The sequence below is a fragment of the Salvia miltiorrhiza genome, chromosome 8, assembly GCF_028751815.1.
Source record: "Salvia miltiorrhiza cultivar Shanhuang (shh) chromosome 8, IMPLAD_Smil_shh, whole genome shotgun sequence".
In the NCBI taxonomy this organism is placed as follows: Eukaryota; Viridiplantae; Streptophyta; class Magnoliopsida; order Lamiales; family Lamiaceae; genus Salvia; species Salvia miltiorrhiza.
This window is the reverse complement of record NC_080394.1, coordinates 32645209-32659492: the sequence shown is the minus strand read 5'-3', so window position 1 is coordinate 32659492 and position 14284 is coordinate 32645209. Positions and strand designations below refer to the sequence as shown.

At 42.7% G+C, this 14284-nt stretch overlaps 2 long non-coding RNA genes across 2 annotated transcripts; both read left to right on the top strand.

Moving 5' to 3' along the window:
* Nucleotides 1-1914: 1914 nt before the first annotated feature.
* On the top strand, nucleotides 1915-5794 carry LOC130997767 (uncharacterized). Its single transcript, XR_009093177.1, has 3 exons — nucleotides 1915-2511; nucleotides 4976-5038; nucleotides 5661-5794. It is a non-coding gene; the product is annotated as an uncharacterized LOC130997767 (long non-coding RNA).
* A 2357-nt stretch (nucleotides 5795-8151) lies between these two features.
* Nucleotides 8152-12200, top strand: LOC130997766 (uncharacterized). The gene is made up of 3 exons (XR_009093176.1): nucleotides 8152-8918; nucleotides 11382-11444; nucleotides 12067-12200. It is a non-coding gene; the product is annotated as an uncharacterized LOC130997766 (long non-coding RNA).
* The last annotated feature ends 2084 nt before the right edge of the window (nucleotides 12201-14284 follow it).

The following is a 14284-nucleotide window of genomic DNA, read 5'->3' as shown; positions in this document are numbered from 1 at the left end:
TGAAGGTTGTAAACCTTTAGGATGTAAATGGATCCTAAAAAGGAAATATAAAGCTGATGGATCAATAGACAAGTATAAGGCGCGCTTAGTCGTTAAAGGATTTAAGCAGCGTGAGGGGTACGATTTTTTCGATACCTATTCACCGGTGATAAGGATTACATCTATTCGAGTGCTTCTCGCGATTGCTGCTCTGCACAATCTTGAGATTCATCAAATGGATGTCAAAACAGCGTTCTTAAACGGTGATATGGAAGAAGAAGTCTATATGGAGCAACCTGAAGGGTTTGTAGTACCTGGACAAGAGAAAAAGGTATGCAAACTAGTAAAGTCTCTTTATGGACTAAAACAAGCGCCACTGCAATGGCACTTGAAATTTGACAATGTCATGTTGTCAAATGGCTTCAAAATCAACGAATGTGACAAATGTGTCTACATCAAGATCACTAGTAATGGGTACGTTATGGTGTGTCTCTATGTAGACGACATGTTGATTATGGGAAGCAACAATCGTATCATTGTTGATACAAAGAACATGTTAAAAAGGAATTTTGACATGAAAGACATGGGGCTAGCTGACGTGATCCTTGGGATGAAAATTCTCAGGACCACTGATGGAATAACTTTGACACAATCTCATTACATTGAGAAAGTGCTCAAAAGGTTTAATGCGTTTGACAAATCGCCTGTAAAAACCCCATTAGAACTCAACGTTCACATGAAAAAGAACATGGGTGAACCTGTCGCACAGGAAGAATATGCAAGAATCATTGGGTGCCTTATGTATATTACAAACTGCACTCGACCTGATCTTGCATGCCCAGTGAACAAATTGAGTCGCTATACAAGCAATCCAAGTAAAGAACATTGGAAAGCACTTGAGAGAGTTTTGAGATACTTAAAGTATACTCTAAATTTTGGAATACACTACACGAGATACCCCCCGGTACTTGAAGGGTACTGTGATGCTAACTGGATTTCCGACGCGAAAGACTCGTTATCAACGAGTGGTTACGTGTTCACTATAGGGGGAGGAGCAATCTCGTGGAGGTCTACTAAACAGACATGTATTGCTAGATCCACCATGGAATCAGAATTCATCGCTTTAGACAAAGCAGGTGAAGAAGCCGAATGGCTACGAAACTTTTTGGAAGATATTCCATGTTGGTCAAAACCCGTGCCGCTCGTCATGATAAACTGCGACAACCAAGCAGCTATTGGGAGGGCAAAAAGTGGGTTGTACAACGGTAAGTCTCGACACATACGTCGACGACATAATACCGTAAGACATTTGATCGAAAGTGGAGTTATCTCAATTGACTATATAAAGTCAATAGATAATCTGGCCGATCCGCTCACTAAAGCTTTGAATCGAGATCAAATGTATAAATTGCTAGAGGGAATGGGTGTAAAATCCACAAAATAAGGATGATTATAGTGGTAACCCAACTATGATGACTGGAGATCCCAAGAACGTGGTTCAATGGGAAAACTAAGCTATAAGATTCCAAGTAGAACACTCAACTACTTGCATTCCCTAGAAAGCAACTGAGTGTTGAAACCTGCTTAGTGGTAAGGTTAAGTCTTTGACTTTTAATGATTCCTAAACTGTAATGACCCGCATTTTTATTTTTATTTAATATGGTATCGCGATAGTTAATATCGCATCTTTCAGTAAATGAAACCCAACTGTCAGTTATATATGAATCCAGTTTATGGTCCTGATTTTTTTTTATCAGAAACGGAGTTATTATTTTAGCTTTATATTTTTTTTCGTATGAGAAAAACGCGACGAGGATTATTGAGCCATTCAATAATTATTATTTCCAAGTTATAACTGACTTAGCAAAGTCATGTTATTTATTAATCGAAAAACAGAAGCAGTTATATTTTATTAGTGCTACTGGAAGTCGAGAAATTATTCCGACTGCAACGCAGATTAAATCTACGGATTTAATCTAGATTCATATTACAGTATTAGCATCACCAAGGCATGAGGATATACTTCATTTATTCATCAATATCATTCTCATACTTTACAAACTCTTACAATCAATTTTCGTTCATACCTTCCAATTACACCACAATAATTTGGCATTTGCATAAAGAAGAAAAGAGAAAGAAGAATAGGAAAAGGAAAAAGGAAAAGTGTTGCCACCATCCTTTGCTCCCCTCCTTTCCTTCCACCATCTACCACTTTATACCATGCCCTTTATTCCCACACATCTATCAATTCATAAGTTTTCTCTCGCAACCAAGAATTTCATCAACTGGATGATCCGAACTTCCATCGTCCATCAAATTAATAACAGCAACAACGGGATCTTTTCATAAAAGGTTTCATTCTTCAATTCAATTAATATGTCAATTTCCTTAAAGCCAAAACATTCAGGTTTTCAACAGCTCAACTTAAGGTTCCATCTTGTAACCTTCTCGCCGATTTCATTTTTACAGTATGTTATAAACAACCAATTGTTTCAGTTTCAACTCACCACATGAACAAGAACATTCAAGGTAATTCCTATCTCAATTGCTCTCTTGATGTCATATGTTTCACACCATCAAAGCATGCTTCATGTATTGGAAGTTCATAAATACAGGATTAAGTATATTACAGAGGGACATAGCAAACCACATATGCGTGCATGATTATAGCATTCCACAGAAATAGTTTGACTCATACATTGAAATAGATTGCCACTGTACTTAGAACCGAAAGCCATAAAGAACAAACATTTAACCCTTACATAGTCAGGGACATAAAGGCCACAATCCTTGATAACCATATGGAAGAAAAGGAGAACAAAGACTTAGCTTATGGAAGAAAAGAGAGGCCGACTTCCTTGTTCAGTCCAGCTGCAACGACGGAGATAACGGCGACAAGCTCCTGCTACCTCGTCGTAAAACGGGAACAACAGCAACGGCGTGGCTCGAACTCGACAACTGCAACGGAGTATAAACGGCAACACTGACTCGCGGACTCGCCGGCCTCCACTGGTGGCGACGACGGGGCCTCTGTTGACGTCGCGGCGAGAAGGGAAGGCTGACTGCCTTGACCGGTACCGAGCCGAGCAGCGGCTGCTCTGCAGCGGCGACTCGCCAGAAATTCAGGGCGTCGGAGCTGGAGAATCACTGAGGCCGACTGGAACCATGAAGGAGAGGAGGCCGACGGGCTCCAGGCCAGAGCAACGCCGCTCCCAGACGGCGACCGGCTGCCCAATTTCGAAAGGATAGCAGCAGCGATAATTCCTTGAGAATCAGGGCTCGATGTTGGGGAATCGATGAATTGAGATGACAGGATGAGAGAGCGCCAGCTGAATCGCCGGATTTCGGGCGAAGGAGTAGCAGCGACAGCGGCGAGGACTTCTTGAGTTAGGGCTCGACTGGTTTGAGGAGAAGGGGACGAGCGGCTCTTCCAGAGAGAGAGGACGTCTCTGGGGTTGACGCGTCGGAAGCCGAAGCCGATCAGATCTTGGCCGAAAGAGAGAACGACCGGCGCTGACTGAATTCATGGTTGAAACGAAGGGAGAGATGAGTACGGCCAACGCCGACTGAATCACCGAATTCCTGGCGAAGGAGCAGCGGCGACGGCGATTTCAATTTCAGGGAGAATTAGGGCTCGATTTTGAACTCTACGTGTAGATTGAGGAAGAGAGAAGACGGCGCCAGGCTTAGACGCGTCGGCAGAAGACGCCGGCCGGAGCAGGCGGTGGCCGAACGAAATCTCGGTGAGAGGATAAGAGGCCGATCGGCCGGCCTTGAGGAAGAGAGGGAGCGTCGGTTCTTTGAGGAAGAAGAGAGAGCCGATTTTGAGAAGGGGGCGAGCAGCTCCTTGAGATTAGAGTGAGAGACCGAGAATTGGGTGTAGAAGGAAGAGAATTGGGCCTTTTCTTGGGCCATTCTTTTATTTTGGAATGGGCTCCTCTTTTGTTTGATATTGGGCTTCCTATTTTAATTGTTGGGCTCTTCTTTTATTTATTTTGGACTTCACAATTTTATTGGCTTGGGCTTCACATCTAAATTCGAATTGGGCCTTTATCTATATTATTTGGGCCGAATTATTTGAGCTTGGGTTTGTTTTATTCTAAAGGAATTGAGCTTCCAATTTAATTGATTGGGCTTTCATTAAATTCGAACTGGGCCAGTCTTTAATTTTAATTGGCCCTTCTCATTATTTCTATTGGGCTCGATTTAATTAAGGAGTTGGGCTGATGCATATTTTATGATGGGCTATTATTCTAGTCCCATTTATATTTCGTTGGGCCAGTTTAATTCATCATTTGGGCCGATTAAATTGCCTTTTTGGGCTAAGATTAATTCTTTTCAGTCCACATTAATTATTAATTGGACTCCTATTTTAATTATTTTGGGTCGAAGACTTTTTAAGTTGGGCTTTAATTCTTTTAAAGCTTGAGCTGAAGTTACTCCTTTGAGCTAAGCCTAGCAGTATCAATTTTTGATGGAGCCCAATTATTTATCAGTGGGTGAGCCGATTCGTATTCAGTAATGAGCCGCCCAGTTTATTAATTAATATTTTTGGACTTCCGACTCTAAAGCAAGCCATTATTGTTTATTTCATTTAAGCCACTGGTTTATTTAATTAATTGGCTACTCTCTTTTGAGCCTATTAATTATTTGAGGTTACGCTAGTAATGATGCTTCTATCGAAAAGCCCGATAATTTCTACAAGGTCACACCTCGTTTAAAGCCGAGTTAGTCCTTTTTCAATCAAGTACAAATGCAAGGTTTATTTCACGACTAGAATATTCCGATGAGGAAGGAAGAATCACAGTTTTATTCGACCGCGCTAGACGAGAATTAGCTAAATCTATTAACGAGGATTAATTAGTAGAATTCCCGATTATCGCTCAGAGTACTAGTTCATGCATACCAGATTCATGCATAGTTAAATTACGCTTTCTCATTAATTAAGAATTTTCCTCGAGGCAATGTCTTATTTTATATTCTCGTGATTAAGGTCAAGCGCGAGAGTAAGAACTACACAAGGAGTTAGAGTACCTTAGCAAAACTTTGCTATCAGGTGGGCAATTTCTTACGCGTAAATAAAATGCTATGCATGTGTTATGCTTTAAAATGCAAATTGGATCTTCAAGTGTGGTATGCTTTATTATGCTTTACGCTAAATGATTTACGCTTGATTACGCTTGAATGCTTTACGCTGATAAGTTTATGCCTGTGATTGATGCTTGCGTCTGTTGGGGGAGGCCTCCCTCAACAGTACGATGCCGTGTCCGTTGAGGAGGGCCTTCCTCACGGCGCGATGCCCGTGTCCGCTGAGAGAGGCCTCTCTCGCGGCGCGATGCCAGTATGCCAGTATGCCAGTGTTACAACGTCTATTGGGGGAGGCCTCCCTCAATAGTACGATGCCGTGACCGCTGAGGGAGGCTCCCCTTCACGGCGCGATGCCCGTGTTCGTTGGGGAAGGCCTTCTCCATGACACGATGCGTGTTGATGATTGTTAATGATGAAGAATGCGCTCATGCTGTTTATGAATATGGAAATGTTTAATGAGCAAAGGATATGAAAGAAACTCATGCCTCTTATGCGATATTGTGAAATTGTTAATGATGTTATGTTATATGCTTGGCAACTGCCCACTAAGTACTCTTGTACTTAGCCCTTCGATGTTTATGTTTGTGCAGGTTGAGCTGTGATGGGCGATGAAGTGTTGTTGCTGAGTGGAGTTTTTGTCGAACTTAAAGTAGGCTCAGAAAGGGTACATGTCTTCATACATGTATCTCAGTTATGCATTCCGCTGTAAACACTGATTATTTCAGTTACGCCTTCCGTTGCAAACTCTGATAATATTTTAGCCAAGCCCCTAACGATGCCTTTTTCCTTTTAAAGAATATAACGCGTATACAAGTTCTTTGAGTACCCTTTTTATGCGAACTATGCCTTTTTCCTTTTAAGGAATATAACACGTATACAAGTTCTTTGAGTACCCTTTTTATGCGACCTATGCCTTTTTCCTTTTTAAGGAATATTTCACGCGTATTCAAGTCCTTTGAGTATTCTTTTATGCGCCCCTTTCTCAACCCGCTTCTTAATTTCCCTTCCCCAGTCATGGTTTTCCCGGATTAATTATCCTTAATTAAGGCCGGTCGTGACAGAGTGGTATCAGAGCAGTTCGTTTGCTCTGAGCCTAAGAGTTTATTTAAGCCAAACTTAGAATGGATCACTAAAGTGTCTAGATTTCAATCGACAAAGCTCAGCACTTCATCGCATCACACTCAACGAAGCAGAATGGTAAGCTATTCCAAGTTTTGAGTTAATGTTTACAAAAAGTGAGAACTATCGTAATAACAAAGTGAGTAACTGTCAATAGCTTTGTTATGTTGTTATTGAATGAAACGATTTACGCAAGCGCGATTAAGTATGCCTATGGAATGAATCCATATGAACATAGAGCTATTAAGTTATGAGATCACCACTACTACAGAACATAGAAGCAAACATAGAAGAAATTAGATTGTATCTTTTGGTGGCTATAGTGAAGGCAGCAAGATAAGTGATGCGTATAGAATAATTTTTAAGCTCATGATTTTATAGCCGCTATAAATCTCCATGACTTATGCCTAAGTATCCAGTTTAGATGATGAGATATTATATGCTTAAGAATTGATATGACTCATGGAAATGAGATGCTAAGGACCCTTAAAGCTTACTACATCAATGTTGTCATTGGAGTTATGACTTGTTTACAAGTTAGAATAAGTTAACCTGTACAAGAATTCTTTAGAGGCTTGTATTAGATTATGCTAGAGTGTACTAATTGGCACATCTTTGCTACCAGAATGCCGCCTAAGAGAGGACGCCCTGCGAGAAACAATAACAATCGCAGAAACCGTAACGCTGTACCCGAAGAACCACAAGATGCTCGAGGACATAACCCATCCCCTCCGCCCCCGACTAGGAGAGTCGAAGAACTCTTTTTAAGGAAGAACCCACCTACGTTTGATGGAACGAGTGAACCGGCTGAAGCTGAGATTTGGGTGCGTGCAATGGAACGCATTTTCAACTTTCTACGTTGTACTGATGAGGAGCGCCTATCTTGCGTCTCATTCCAGCTGACAGGATCAGCGGATTTCTGGTGGGAAGCACGTCGAAAAATTCTGACACCTGAACAATGGGCAAGTTATACTTGGGAAGATTTTAAGACAGGATTATATGATAAATATATTCCAAAAAGCTATAGGAAGAAGAAAGAAGCTGAGTTCTACGAGTTAAAGCAAGGAAAGAAATCTGTGGTTGAATACGACAAGGAATTCTGCAACCTGTCTAGGTTTGCTCCGCAACAAGTGGACACAGAGGAGAAGATGGCAGAGAAATTTTGTGCCGGACTGCGGTACGAAATTAAGATGGCTCTAGCAAGCCACGGAGGACTCTCATACACGGAATCTCTGAACAGGGCACTTGACATTGAAGCTGCAATGTCGTCGGACAAGTCAGCCCCATTGTTGATCTCAACGCCAAATGATCCACCAGTAACCTCACATACTCTCAAAGGGAAGCGCAAGTGGGACAACAACGAAGACAATATCAATCAGACTAGTAAGAAAGTGTGGCAAGAAAAGGAACGGGCCGAACAGTTTATTCCACCAAGGTACGAGGCACAGACTAACCTCGAGCCAACTGGAGGTAACCAAGGTCAGAGAGGAATTTCACCTTGCCCAAATTGCGGTAAGATGCATAGGAGTGTCTGTCGGGCTGAAACTAACGGTTGTTACAATTGTGGCCAAAAGGGTCACTACTCCACGCAATGCCCCAACAGACAACGAGGTTCAGCAATTGAGAACACCCACACCCCCTTGCCAGCAATACGTGAACACTTGCGAAATCAGTCTCAATCACATCAGTGAAAATCTTATGGAGACACCGCAGACAAGAGAAGCTACGCGTAAACTTGAAGACAAGATGAAGGAAAAATACCCCGAACTGTTTTAGCAGAGATATGCAAATTTCGGGACGAAATTTTTGTTAAGAGGGGTAGTATGTAATGACCCGCATTTTTATTTTTATTTAATATGGTATCGCGATAGTTAATATCGCATCTTTCAGTAAATGAAACCCAACTGTCAGTTATATATGAATCCAGTTTATGGTCCTGATTTTTTTTTATCAGAAACGGAGTTATTATTTTAGCTTTATATTTTTTTTCGTATGAGAAAAACGCGACGAGGATTATTGAGCCATTCAATAATTATTATTTCCAAGTTATAACTGACTTAGCAAAGTCATGTTATTTATTAATCGAAAAACAGAAGCAGTTATATTTTATTAGTGCTACTAGAAGTCGAGAAATTATTCCGACTGCAACGCAGATTAAATCTACGGATTTAATCTAGATTCATATTACAGTATTAGCATCACCAAGGCATGAGGATATACTTCATTTATTCATCAATATCATTCTCATACTTTACAAACTCTTACAATCAATTTTCGTTCATACCTTCCAATTACACCACAATAATTTGGCATTTGCATAAAGAAGAAAAGAGAAAGAAGAATAGGAAAAGGAAAAAGGAAAAGTGTTGCCACCATCCTTTGCTCCCCTCCTTTCCTTCCACCATCTACCACTTTATACCATGCCCTTTATTCCCACACATCTATCAATTCATAAGTTTTCTCTCGCAACCAAGAATTTCATCAACTGGATGATCCGAACTTCCATCGTCCATCAAATTAATAACAGCAACAACGGGATCTTTTCATAAAAGGTTTCATTCTTCAATTCAATTAATATGTCAATTTCCTTAAAGCCAAAACATTCAGGTTTTCAACAGCTCAACTTAAGGTTCCATCTTGTAACCTTCTCGCCGATTTCATTTTTACAGTATGTTATAAACAACCAATTGTTTCAGTTTCAACTCACCACATGAACAAGAACATTCAAGGTAATTCCTATCTCAATTGCTCTCTTGATGTCATATGTTTCACACCATCAAAGCATGCTTCATGTATTGGAAGTTCATAAATACAGGATTAAGTATATTACAGAGGGACATAGCAAACCACATATGCGTGCATGATTATAGCATTCCACAGAAATAGTTTGACTCATACATTGAAATAGATTGCCACTGTACTTAGAACCGAAAGCCATAAAGAACAAACATTTAACCCTTACATAGTCAGGGACATAAAGGCCACAATCCTTGATAACCATATGGAAGAAAAGGAGAACAAAGACTTAGCTTATGGAAGAAAAGAGAGGCCGACTTCCTTGTTCAGTCCAGCTGCAACGACGGAGATAACGGCGACAAGCTCCTGCTACCTCGTCGTAAAACGGGAACAACAGCAACGGCGTGGCTCGAACTCGACAACTGCAACGGAGTATAAACGGCAACACTGACTCGCGGACTCGCCGGCCTCCACTGGTGGCGACGACGGGGCCTCTGTTGACGTCGCGGCGAGAAGGGAAGGCTGACTGCCTTGACCGGTACCGAGCCGAGCAGCGGCTGCTCTGCAGCGGCGACTCGCCAGAAATTCAGGGCGTCGGAGCTGGAGAATCACTGAGGCCGACTGGAACCATGAAGGAGAGGAGGCCGACGGGCTCCAGGCCAGAGCAACGCCGCTCCCAGACGGCGACCGGCTGCCCAATTTCGAAAGGATAGCAGCAGCGATAATTCCTTGAGAATCAGGGCTCGATGTTGGGGAATCGATGAATTGAGATGACAGGATGAGAGAGCGCCAGCTGAATCGCCGGATTTCGGGCGAAGGAGTAGCAGCGACAGCGGCGAGGACTTCTTGAGTTAGGGCTCGACTGGTTTGAGGAGAAGGGGACGAGCGGCTCTTCCAGAGAGAGAGGACGTCTCTGGGGTTGACGCGTCGGAAGCCGAAGCCGATCAGATCTTGGCCGAAAGAGAGAACGACCGGCGCTGACTGAATTCATGGTTGAAACGAAGGGAGAGATGAGTACGGCCAACGCCGACTGAATCACCGAATTCCTGGCGAAGGAGCAGCGGCGACGGCGATTTCGATTTCAGGGAGAATTAGGGCTCGATTTTGAACTCTACGTGTAGATTGAGGAAGAGAGAAGACGGCGCCAGGCTTAGACGCGTCGGCAGAAGACGCCGGCCGGAGCAGGCGGTGGCCGAACGAAATCTCGGTGAGAGGATAAGAGGCCGATCGGCCGGCCTTGAGGAAGAGAGGGAGCGTCGGTTCTTTGAGGAAGAAGAGAGAGCCGATTTTGAGAAGGGGGCGAGCAGCTCCTTGAGATTAGAGTGAGAGACCGAGAATTGGGTGTAGAAGGAAGAGAATTGGGCCTTTTCTTGGGCCATTCTTTTATTTTGGAATGGGCTCCTCTTTTGTTTGATATTGGGCTTCCTATTTTAATTGTTGGGCTCTTCTTTTATTTATTTTGGACTTCACAATTTTAATGGCTTGGGCTTCACATCTAAATTCGAATTGGGCCTTTATCTATATTATTTGGGCCGAATTATTTGAGCTTGGGTTTGTTTTATTCTAAAGGAATTGAGCTTCCAATTTAATTGATTGGGCTTTCATTAAATTCGAACTGGGCCAGTCTTTAATTTTAATTGGCCCTTCTCATTATTTCTATTGGGCTCGATTTAATTAAGGAGTTGGGCTGATGCATATTTTATGATGGGCTATTATTCTAGTCCCATTTATATTTCGTTGGGCCAGTTTAATTCATCATTTGGGCCGATTAAATTGCCTTTTTGGGCTAAGATTAATTCTTTTCAGTCCACATTAATTATTAATTGGACTCCTATTTTAATTATTTTGGGTCGAAGACTTTTTAAGTTGGGCTTTAATTCTTTTAAAGCTTGAGCTGAAGTTACTCCTTTGAGCTAAGCCTAGCAGTATCAATTTTTGATGGAGCCCAATTATTTATCAGTGGGTGAGCCGATTCGTATTCAGTAATGAGCCGCCCAGTTTATTAATTAATATTTTTGGACTTCCGACTCTAAAGCAAGCCATTATTGTTTATTTCATTTAAGCCACTGGTTTATTTAATTAATTGGCTACTCTCTTTTGAGCCTATTAATTATTTGAGGTTACGCTAGTAATGATGCTTCTATCGAAAAGCCCGATAATTTCTACAAGGTCACACCTCGTTTAAAGCTGAGTTAGTCCTTTTTCAATCAAGTACAAATGCAAGGTTTATTTCACGACTAGAATATTCCGATGAGGAAGGAAGAATCACAGTTTTATTCGACCGCGCTAGACGAGAATTAGCTAAATCTATTAACGAGGATTAATAGTAGAATTCCCGATTATCGCTCAGAGTATTAGTTCATGCATACCAGATTCATGCATAGTTAAATTACGCTTTCTCATTAATTAAGAATTTTCCTCGAGGCAATGTCTTATTTTATATTCTCGTGATTAAGGTCAAGCGCGAGAGTAAGAACTACACAAGGAGTTAGAGTACCTTAGCAAAACTTTGCTATCAGGTGGGCAATTTCTTACGCGTAAATAAAATGCTATGCATGTGTTATGCTTTAAAATGCAAATTGGATCTTCAAGTGTGGTATGCTTTATTATGCTTTACGCTAAATGATTTACGCTTGATTACGCTTGAATGCTTTACGCTGATAAGTTTATGCCTGTGATTGATGCTTGCGTCTGTTGGGGGAGGCCTCCCTCAACAGTACGATGCCGTGTCCGTTGAGGAGGGCCTTCCTCACGACGCGATGCCCGTGTCCGCTGAGAGAGGCCTCTCTCGCGGCGCGATGCCAGTATGCCAGTATGCCAGTGTTACAACGTCTATTGGGGGAGGCCTCCCTCAATAGTACGATGCCGTGACCGCTGAGGGAGGCTCCCATTCACGGCGCGATGCCCGTGTTCGTTGGGGAAGGCCTTCTCCATGACACGATGCGTGTTGATGATTGTTAATGATGAAGAATGCGCTCATGCTGTTTATGAATATGGAAATGTTTAATGAGCAAAGGATATGAAAGAAACTCATGCCTCTTATGCGATATTGTGAAATTGTTAATGATGTTATGTTATATGCTTGGCAACTGCCCACTAAGTACTCTTGTACTTAGCCCTTCGATGTTTATGTTTGTGCAGGTTGAGCTGTGATGGGCGATGAAGTGTTGTTGCTGAGTGGAGTTTTTGTCGAACTTAAAGTAGGCTCAGAAAGGGTACATGTCTTCATACATGTATCTCAGTTATGCATTCCGCTGTAAACACTGATTATTTCAGTTACGCCTTCCGTTGCAAACTCTGATAATATTTTAGCCAAGCCCCTAACGATGCCTTTTTCCTTTTAAAGAATATAACGCGTATACAAGTTCTTTGAGTACCCTTTTTATGCGAACTATGCCTTTTTCCTTTTAAGGAATATAACACGTATACAAGTTCTTTGAGTACCCTTTTTATGCGACCTATGCCTTTTTCCTTTTTAAGGAATATTTCACGCGTATTCAAGTCCTTTGAGTATTCTTTTATGCGCCCCTTTCTCAACCCGCTTCTTAATTTCCCTTCCCCAGTCATGGTTTTCCCGGATTAATTATCCTTAATTAAGGCCGGTCGTGACATAAACACCTCAGGGAGGTTGAGTATAACAGGATACTCGAGAAAGAATCACCTATATAAGTAAGGTGTGGGGGCCGCATCGACCTAACACTTATGAATCCAAAGAGCTGTCCAAGGCCCGCAAAGGACAAAAACGTGAGAACGAAATGAGGTTGAGGCGTTAGTGTGTTAATACTATTGTCTCGGTATACACGAAGGAGAAATGGTTCAAAGACATCAAGTTCTACCAATTCACCAGTATATCCGATAGTATTAACTAAGGATGGTTCAAGGCCGCAAACCACCTATTCCAATGTTTGATAATTTTTTGAGTACCGGAAACATTTAATTTAACAGAATTAAATGGGACAGGATCGATCTACGTTCCGAGTAGATGATCGTAGTATATTTATTTACTCAAAACCGATTTCCTGTGAGTGAGAAATAATTGTTTAAAGTTGGGTACTTGAAACATTGAGTTGTGGGAAAAGATAAGCATTAAATAAGATTTAATGCTTATCCCACATCGGGATGTGGATCACATTTATTACAGTATAAAAGCTATTACATCATAAGATGTAATAAAACTATGTGCACACGTGACGGGTTGCAAAGCCCACACGCGCGCGCCGCCGCCGCCGCCCGCCCGGCCCCAGCCCCGTCGCCCGTCGCCCGACGCCCGGCCCCCGGCGCCCGGCCCCGGCCCGGCCCCGTCACCCGACGCGCGGCCGTGGACTTGGATCTTGGCAATTGGTCTTTGGGTGGCCTTTGGGCCTACCCTAGGCCCACATCGACTCTTATCTTTTTGGACCTCTGTAACTGCTGTCGGAGGAGTCATGGCAGATTCAAACAGCAGGGCTGTTACACCTGTAACTCCCGACACCATTTGAATACCATCAATGGTATTAAACCCGCAGGCTCCCCCTATTGATGTGGACTGTGCCTATAAATAGGACAGCCTCCATGCATCATAAAACACCTGAAAACAAGCATTACACTCTTACTCTGCTGCACTCTGCATCGTAAAGTTCTGTTCTCGCCTCGTTCCAGTTCGTCGGAGCTCGTTGGTCTGCGGTGCTGCTACCTACGAGACGAAGCCGTTTCATCTTTGGGGACGACACGCCAAACTGAGAGCACTACCGGGGCGTATCTCGTCTTGCGGACAGAGAACCCTCCTCGACTCGGCTGCTTTTCCTGGTTTATTACTTTGTAATTTCAATACAGTTTTCCCCTTGTAATCTCATCTCCTACATTTCTGTGTTCCATTGTACTACGCCCGCGAGCTTATATTCCAACAAAATCTTATTTAGGGTTTCGTGCATGAGTGAGTGTTGAGTATCTTCGCCTAGCCGGGGGGTTCACCACTTATTTCCCGAGCGTCCTGCCTACTTCACAGTTGCTCAAGCAACTCAGACTCCACGTTCTTCACCCTTGTTCTGCCTTCTCATTCTTCTTTTCTCCTCTGACCTGTACCTGCAAAAACCAGAGATGAAGCAAGTAAAAGAGAAAAAGAAAGGAAACAAAAAGAAGAATAAAACAGGGGATCTGTAGTGGGAAAAGGTGTCCTCGGGACACGGTTGGCTCAGATTTTCCCACGGTGGCAGCACACTCCCGGCAGCTTAAAGAACCAAGGTACAAAAGGGTGGGAAAGGTAGGTCGGGGCTCAGATCTGACGAACACAGCCACCAAACGTCAGGAATCCGGTGGTCAGGATTCTGGCGGCACAGAGCTCCTCCGCTTTATCACCAAATAGGAAACCTAAGGTCAGGAA